An 8,745-nucleotide genomic window follows, 5' to 3' on the forward strand; every position below is an offset into this window, starting at 1 on the left:
TGGTCTGCTGTGTTCATCCAGCTCTACACGTTGTTATCTCAGATTCTCCAGCATCGGCAGTTCCTACTATCTCTGGGGAATCTATATTTCTATTAAGGATATTTATGACGCTTTTTCTAGGTGAAGTTCGAGAAATATTGTGTCCTACTGACTGAATTTACTGGGCAATAACCGGAAAATGGGAATTGCTATCGGTCCGCGTTTTTTTTTAAGCCCTCGAAGATCCTTTCTGTCTCGTTGTCTCTGTCCCGGATCCACCCTGTGACATACCGACTGGAATTAGTCCCCCCAGAAGCAAGTTTAGAGCTGAATGTATGGAGAAGAAAGAGAAAGTTCGAGGAGAGGGAAGTTGAGACAATGAAGTAGAGAAGAGCCGAATGAGCGAGCCAGAAGGACGGACAGACAAATGGGGAAGTTGTTCAGAGGGACAGAAGAAGAGAGGGGGAGAGAGAGAGAGAGACAAACAGGCGTTAAATTTTGACTGCCGTTATCAGTCGTAATTCAAAAATCGTTGCGGTATGACCACTTCCTTAATAGTGCACAACAGCACTTTTGCCCGTATGAGCTTGTGGCGCAACGGTAGCGCGTCTGACACCAGATCAGAAGGTTGCGTGTTCAAATCACGTCAGGCTCATGGTGCTTACACGAAGCTGAATTCTAGGGACTTCAAACCGTAGCAGAGTTTGTTTTCTGTGGATGTTTACTGCTTAACTTCTTCTTTCTCGCTACTTTCGATTACACGGTATATTTTGTTGTCAGTAAATAATAACCGAAAGAACGGCGGGTGCTGTAAATCTGGAACAAAAACAAAGTTGTTGGATAAGCTCAGCAGGTCTGACAGCATCTGTGAAGGAAAAAAACAGAGTTAACGTTTCGGGTCCGGTGACCCTTCCTCAGTTCTGAAACGTTAACTCTGTTTTTTCCTTCGCAGATGGCTGCCAGACCTGCTGAGCTTCTCCAGCAACTTTGTTTTTGTTCCATAATTTGTTGTCAGTTTCATTTCTGAACAATGTTTCAGGCGTGTGGTGTGCCCAATATTGGAATAAATGCCCAGTTCCCTCAGGAGATGGGGATGGGGCTTGAGGTGGAAGGAGTGAATAGGTGGGAGGACAGGTTAGGGAGGCAGGTATAAGCTGGGCTGGTTTTGGGATGCGGTCTGGGGAGGGGAGATTTTGAAGCTTGTGAAATCCACATTGATACCATTGGGCTGCAGGATTCCCAAGCGAAATATGAGATGCTGTTCCTGCAACCTTCAGGTGGAATCGTTGTGGCACTGCAGGAGGCCCAGGATGGACATGTCGTCCAAGGAGTGGGACGGGGAGTTGAAATGGTTCGCGACTGGGAGGTGCAGTTGTTTGGTGCGAACCGAACGTAGGTGTTCCGCAAAGCGGTCCTCAAGCCTCCGCTTGGTTTCCCCGATGTAGAGGAGGCCACATCTGGAACAGCGGATACAGTATACCACATTAGCAGATTGCAGGTGAACATCTGTTTGATGTGGAAAGCCTCAGCCCCACTCCTACCTACCAGCCTCATCCCGCCTCCTTGACCTGTCCGTCCTCCCTGGACCGACCTATCCCCTCCCTAAGTCCCCACCTACACTCATCTTTACTGGCTCCAACCCCGCCTCCTTGACCTGTCTGTCTCCTCTCCACCTATCTTCTCCTTTATCCATCTTCTATCCACGTCCCCCTTTCTCCCTATTTATTTCAGAATCCCCTTTCTCTCCCCCATTTCTGAAGAAGGGTCTAGACCCGAAACGTCAGCTTTCCTGCTCCTCTGATGCTGCTTGGTCTGCTGTGTTCATCCAGCTCTACACCTTGTTGTCTGAGATTCTCCTGCATCGGCAGTTCCTACTATGTCCGGAAGTGAGGTAATCTGGCTCATCCGGCTCCAGAGTTTAAAAACCAAGCAGGGAAACACAACGGTGCTTCATCGCAGGCTGCACTGATGATGTTACCCAGCAGGGTAATGAAACGTTTGCGGACTAACAACGAACCAGCTCGGCGAGCCAACCAACCACAAAGTACAACAGTTTCAGAGATAGTAGGAACTGCAGGTTCTTGACAGATATTATTGACCCGCACTTCTGTTCAGCAAAGCTCACAAATGAACCAAATAATTCAGAAAGCAAAGAGACGGGTATTTTCCAATGAAGCCTGTTTCACTCAATATCACTCTCTTTTCCTGAGCCTGATGCTTCAAGTATCATTGGTCTATGTTAATGAAAGCTGCTCTTGGTGAAGCTTGATCTCATAACCTCAGCATTTCACACTCTGCTGTATGTATGTATTACTGCAATCTTAAATTGATCCCATATTGTTTTACTTTCTTACATGTTAAGGGTTAAGGGTTTTTTTTTTAAAAAAAGCAGCTATACACGTTGCCTGACTCGGATTCGAGCCGTGGTCACTAAAGTCGCAACACAGAGCCCTGACAGCTATGCAATCATGGAGACATTGGGTAAGATGCAGATGAAACAAGAAATCAACATCATGCTAGAGACAGTACCAGGAACAGCACCAGACACACAACAGGCATACTTGGTAAAAGCAGGTTGAGATGAAGCGACGCACATTTGGGTCAATTGGGAGATTGAAATTCATGACCCAGAAGCTATAAGGTGTCCATAAAAGACTGATTGATAGATTTCTAAAGATCAAAACCATCAAGGTCTCGGGGGATATTGCAGCAAAATGGCATTGAAGTGGGAGGTCTTTCATGATCTCATTGAACGGCGAGGCGGGCTCGAAGGGCTGAGTGGCCGTATCACACACCTTGCATTCTAAAATGAACGCATTCTTTCTTAAAGTCACTTGAGGCATGTAATTCATATTCAGGTCGAAATGATATAACTTTGCTGGGGTGCAGTCTTGGATATATTTTCAACAAACAAACCAAATTTAACATTTGCTACGTCAACACTTGCCTCACACAAGGAAGCAACGACTCCTGTAGCCATTCATGTAATCCGAATTTTCCACAAGCTGATGCCCCAATAATCCCTGTTCCATGTCAATAAAAGCTGCTCCGGGTGAGTTTGGAGCTCAAAGCCTCGGCATTGCATGTGCCTCTCTCCCGTCATAACAGGACCAAGCACTCATTGCCATCCCCATTTCTGGTAGTATCTTCGCGGCGGGGCCACTGAGTTTCTCTGATCCTGGGCCTGGGAACTGGGATTATACAGTCGTCTGCAGCAGTGGTTCCTTCCTTGAGTGAGGGAACTGGTGACGTAACCTATGTTAAACTGCATTGCTACTGAAAAATACATTACAACAGCAGCCTGCACAATCCCCTTTGATATTTTGTAGAAATCTATCAACATACTCAATGATGGAATCTCAACATCCTCTGGGAGCATCCAAGTTAAAGATTCCAGACCACTGTGAATCCCCACATTACAGTGCACTGCTTGGAGACTATCCCTGTTGTGGTTCTGGTGCTGTTCCTAACATATCCTCTGCCACTGTAGTTATTGCTCTTCACAAGCGGTTATTCTGTGTGGCGCCGTGATCGTACAGTGGATAGTATTCTGTGTTGTGGGCGCCGTTGGTTAGCATGTGCGGCTGTTAACGGGAAGGTTGGTGATTCGAACCTACCCACAGACGGGGAGCTCCCTCACTTTTAATCCCGATGACCATACTCTGTGACACGTTCCAAGGTTCTCAGTGACGATTTTGGATGCAGGAAGATAAATGTGTTAGCTCCTCAGGTATCGAGCAAATCCCCAAACAGACGGCTCTTAATGCGCAAAAATGACAAGGCGAACAGTTCCAGCCACACCGAAGCATGAACGCTGTCTATGAGGCACCTCTAGTTGTCTGAGTCACGAACGATCGACACAAATGGCAGCGAGGCCATTTCAAACTGAGCTTCCAAATATACTGGAGATTTAGTCCCAGGCCACTTCCAGGAAAGTGCTCAAGTAAGGGGAAAAAAGAGGACAGAATAAGAATGACCCACGAAATGTAAACATTAGCAATCACAGTCTCAATGAGATTGGGTTTCCCTTCTAATCAACAAAGCGGGTGTGCCTGCACGTCAACGATTGCAGTGGATCGAGAAGGCGGCTCATCAGCTCCCTTCTCAAGGACAGAGATGAAGGAAATGAGAGAAATTTAACAAAATTTCACATCGCAATTACCCTCCTATTCGCCACAACAGCAAGTAACCACGATTAGAATCAATGTAGGATTTGGTTTTACAGCAGAAGTGGTATAACGATCTCCATTCGCTTTCAGTGAAAAGGGTGAACGACGGAACTTGCCCAGAACACGACGCAGCAGGACAGCCTTCTCGTGCCCGGTATCATGTTGGGGGCATTCCACATTGGATAATCACTGCACCATGGAAACACGGCCTAGATACTGCCCCGATGGAGGCTCTGTGCTGTTCTACATCACAGATCAGTTTGAGAGCAGCAAAGACATTTTGTTGCGTTCAACTTAAACGTAGCTCATCCTTACCATGCTTCGGCGTAGCCCATGCTTCATCAGAGACTGGAAACTAAATCCAGCACCTGAGGCCACGACGAGCCGTTAGCTCAGATATGACATTTTCCGATTATGACGAATTGCGATCTTCGGTTTGGTAAATGATTTCAACCATTGCTCAAAACAGAACAACTTTCGCATTTACACGTAACATAAAACGCACCAGACTACAGGGAAAAAGCACAAAGCTGAGCATACGGCGTACCAGATGATACTGCGCAGCATACTTACAATTACCACGCCGGTTTTGCAGAATAAGTCTCAAAGAATTCGAATCTGAGATCACATTGCGAGGCCGTTGGACCGTCGATGCAGGTACGAGTTGCCACTTTCTTTGTCTTTCTCCTTAGCCGTGCATTTTTCTGCAGAGCTTTCCAGACCTGGACATGAGCAAATGTCACATGGCTGCCACTGAGTTGGAAACCTATGTGGGAAACGAAGAAAAGCTACTCACTAAATTTTACTAAATTCCACTGTGTTTACTTACAGATGCACAAAAGGCAAGTTCTAAACATATTGACAGAACGTAAAAGGCAATCAGAGATGTCAAAAGATGCTAACAGCATATGATTGTTCTTTGTTCTAGACTTGAGAAGCACCTGAGTCACCTTCACATCTCTTGTTGCTGACTCAATAAGATAGTTGTTTCACCAGAGCTGCATGTGCATTGCTTTCCTGTTCCTCTCTATTTAGACTTTCATGCTCCTCTGTGATTTAATAAAAAATAATCTGTGATTTGATGGCCTGACTTATTACTTCCTCAGTTTCTGTCGCAATATGGCTTAGATTTCAGCCCAGGCTCTCACGTCAGTGACCCTATGACAGCTCGAGTTAAGAGGTTCTGTAAATCCGTTCATTCCTGCTGTTGACTGAATGAGCCGTCAGTGCGTCCGGCGCTTAGAAATGCGAACATGTTTCTCCACTCCAGACCATGACATGGTTTACATTCGCGCATTTTGAGACACGGAAGACATCGACGGAATTAGGAGATAGCAAGAACTGCAGATGCCGGAGTCAGAGTCAATACAGTATGTAGCTGGAGGAACGCAGCATGCCAGTCAGCATGAGAGGAGCAGGAAAGTCGGCGTTTCGGGTTTACACCCTTCATCAGAACTGGTGATGTCACAATATCACAAAGTCTGACACTGAGCTACGCCTTAAGTGGTAAAGTTGCTACACCTGTTGTGTACCATAGGGCTGCTTTCTTGTTGGAGAGAGACAACTGATGTTGGTTTTACCCGAGGGACATCGCACCTCAGATGAGCAAAGAGGTTGAAAAGAAAAGTCATTAGCGGTAACCTCAGATGGTGTGAGATTTAAACCCAAATTGTTAGCCTGACGAGGAACACTGGTAAACAGCTCCGAGAAAGAGTTTGGATTTTGTAACTGTTTCAAAGAGAAAAACGTAGATTTCGTGTTTTCCAGCAAGGTGCCTTGTCATTGGTTGAAGGAACTGGTTTTGTTCTACTGAAGCCCTGAAGACACTGAATAACTATTTAGATGAACACCTGAAACTTCAGAACAAACAAGGCGATGGTCCAAGTGCTGGAAACTGTGTTTTTAAGTGAGATGTTTGATGAGTGGTACTGATATAATGGACAGAAGGGCCTCTCTCCGTGCTCTTAAAAATTCACTGACTATCATTTTGTAAGTGAAGAAAATGTCAAAAGCAGTGTCAAGAAGGAAAGTTACAAACAATGTGCGCACCTTCTATGTCAGGATTCAGAACTACAACTCTTGTTTTCCCGGTTTGAATCCCAGCCAAAGATGAGGATTTATTGTCCTTGTTCAAACTCATAAAATGAACACGAATGTTTGACACTAAAAACAGTAAATGAAGCAGGTCTGTCAGAATCAGTGAAAGTTTCATATTAGAGATTAAAACAAATGGGTGGAAATGCTGAAATCCTTTGACTTTGTGTGCTCAGACACTGTACTATAAAAATACTTGCTTCTTATTGAAGCACACAGGTTTCTTGGAGATTTAACAGGTTGGACACAGAAAAATTGATTTCCCTTCTGGGACAGTCTTGAACCAGAGTGCCTAATATCAGAATGAGGGGTTGCACATTTAAGACAGATCAGGAAGAATTTATTTTCTCAGATGGTTGTGAATCATTGGAATTCCCTACAGCAGGGGCTTGTCAGGTCTGAATCATTAAGCATATTCAAGGATCAGATTGATAGATTTTTAATCAGTAAAGGTATCAAGGGTTATGGAGAAAGTCAAGAAAGTGCAGTTCAGGATTATCAGATCAGACACAAGCTCAGTCAATGGCGGAGCAAACTGAATGGTCTCTTTCTGCTCCAAACATGTATGGTTTTAATAAGAGACTTAAAACTGACCTGAGCAAAATTTCCCAAGTTAAAATGCGTGGATCCCTTTTGGATCATGAACCGAGGTGAGATGTTCAAAGGGCAACACACAAAGGAGAGTCATTGTGGGTGATTGGTCCGGAGTGATCTGTGTCCCAGGGTAAACAATAAAAACCGATCTTCGGCACCCACATTGGGCAGAGCTTTGTTAGGCCTAAAGTGAGTTCTCACAAACCAGGCAATTGCAGTTGACGTTGCTGATGTGGATATGTAACATGCACTGAAGCGATTCTGACTGGTCCCTGACATAATTCTGCTTCTAAAGATTAGTCAGTTTTTCATTTTTATCACTATAAATGTTAACCATTAGCAGGCCATGGCAGTGAAGGCACTGAATCGTAATCATTAGACTTTTGGGGAAGATATTTGTTCATTTCACCCTGTACACTGTCAGCTTCGGCACTGCATTCTCCCATCCTTCTGCACACGTTCTCCTCAGCTCTGTCTCGGAATTATTACTTTGTCTTGATGTCTGATGCACAGGCTATCCAGTCATCTGTTACATTGCAGTTTCGAATGCACAAGATCATTTTTCAAAGGACATCTATATCTGCAGTATTGGCTTTGTGGTTTGGTGGTTCGCCCAATGGCCGTGAGTTCGATTCTTTCTGGGGCCTGGGAAAATTTTTGCCACAACCTGCTGCATCCAACATCCAAAGGAGTTATTTACAATGAAACAGCATTAAATACGCCATGTCATTTCCTGCACCAACCAGGAATGCGTTTGAAATATCACATTCCTGTTTGTCCTCCCAGGTACTTGAGGAAGATCTTTCGGAAATACAGGAAGCAGTTGACGTGAGCAATGTTCCAATTTGACAGGAAGGATGAGGTGAGGCATGATAAACTGCAGAGTGATGGCGAAACAATGGTGGAGTAAGATGGGCAGGGGAGCGGCCAAGTGTTTCCTTTCTTTGTTGTAGCATAGGCATTGATTCTGAAGTCTGAAATGGGACGAAATAAGCCAAGTGGGTGATATCCTTGCTTTCTGGGGGTTGATCTCTCCTGAGGTCTCTGTCATTCTCGGGGCAACGTGTCTGTGAAGTTCAGTTTCCCGAGGGGACATGAACACAGTTTTACCATCTCAAACTACAGTCCCATTCATTGTGTCGTTTGATATTAAAACATTACAGGGAAAATATCATTGAGATGAGCATTTGATACGTCAGAGCACACAAGGCTACAGGCCGAGTGCTGGAAACTGGGATGATGGGCCTCTTTCCATGCAGCAAAAACTCAATGTCTCGATTATTTTGGAGGAGAAACTGATTACCAGTGAAAAAAGACGAAAAGCTGTGTCAGTAAGAAAATAAGCATGCTTTTCCACTGTCATCCCTGGTGGCCTGATGGTTGTGATTCGGCGCTGTCACTGCCATGGCCCGGGTTTGACTTCCTGTCAGGGAATCAGGATTTTGTTTTTTCCTGATAGTGACAAAATCAAGCACAGAGCAATACCTGACTGGAATCCTTTCAATGTCTCGGGTCAGTTAATGTCCGCAAGAATATCAGACTGAATGTCCCAGCCTCTTAAGAAAGGGGAAGATACCTTGACTGTCTATGCTCAGTGGGAAGGCTCACCCTTCATTGTCCTGTGATTCTGCTTCCCAAAAAATCACAAAGCTGAGAATAGGCTTTTTTTTCGTTTTGCTTCTTTTTCATTCCGAGAAGCTGCAGTGGTTGAGTCGGTGATTGAGTCGGTGATTGGGGGAAATTGAAATGTGCCCACTAGCAATTCGCGGACAATTTCAGCTTCCCCACTGAATTTCGGTGACATTGATTGATAAGAAACTTGAAGAGATTCTCGTTTCTGCAGGTCAGAAATTAAAAGCTCATCTCGGCTTTGTGGTAATGAGAAAGATTAGGCTGGAAGTGCAAAGCA

General features: G+C 44.8%; 1 non-coding gene across 1 annotated transcript; it reads left to right on the forward strand.

The window, feature by feature from the left end:
• The first annotated feature begins 562 nt into the window (after positions 1–562).
• Positions 563–634, forward strand: trnaw-cca. The gene has a single exon. It is a non-coding gene; the product is annotated as a tRNA-Trp (tRNA).
• Positions 635–8,745: the final 8,111 nt, after the last annotated feature.

Source organism: Rhincodon typus, chromosome 7, assembly GCF_021869965.1.
Source record: "Rhincodon typus isolate 14 chromosome 7, sRhiTyp1.1, whole genome shotgun sequence".
NCBI lineage: Eukaryota > Metazoa > Chordata > Chondrichthyes > Orectolobiformes > Rhincodontidae > Rhincodon > Rhincodon typus.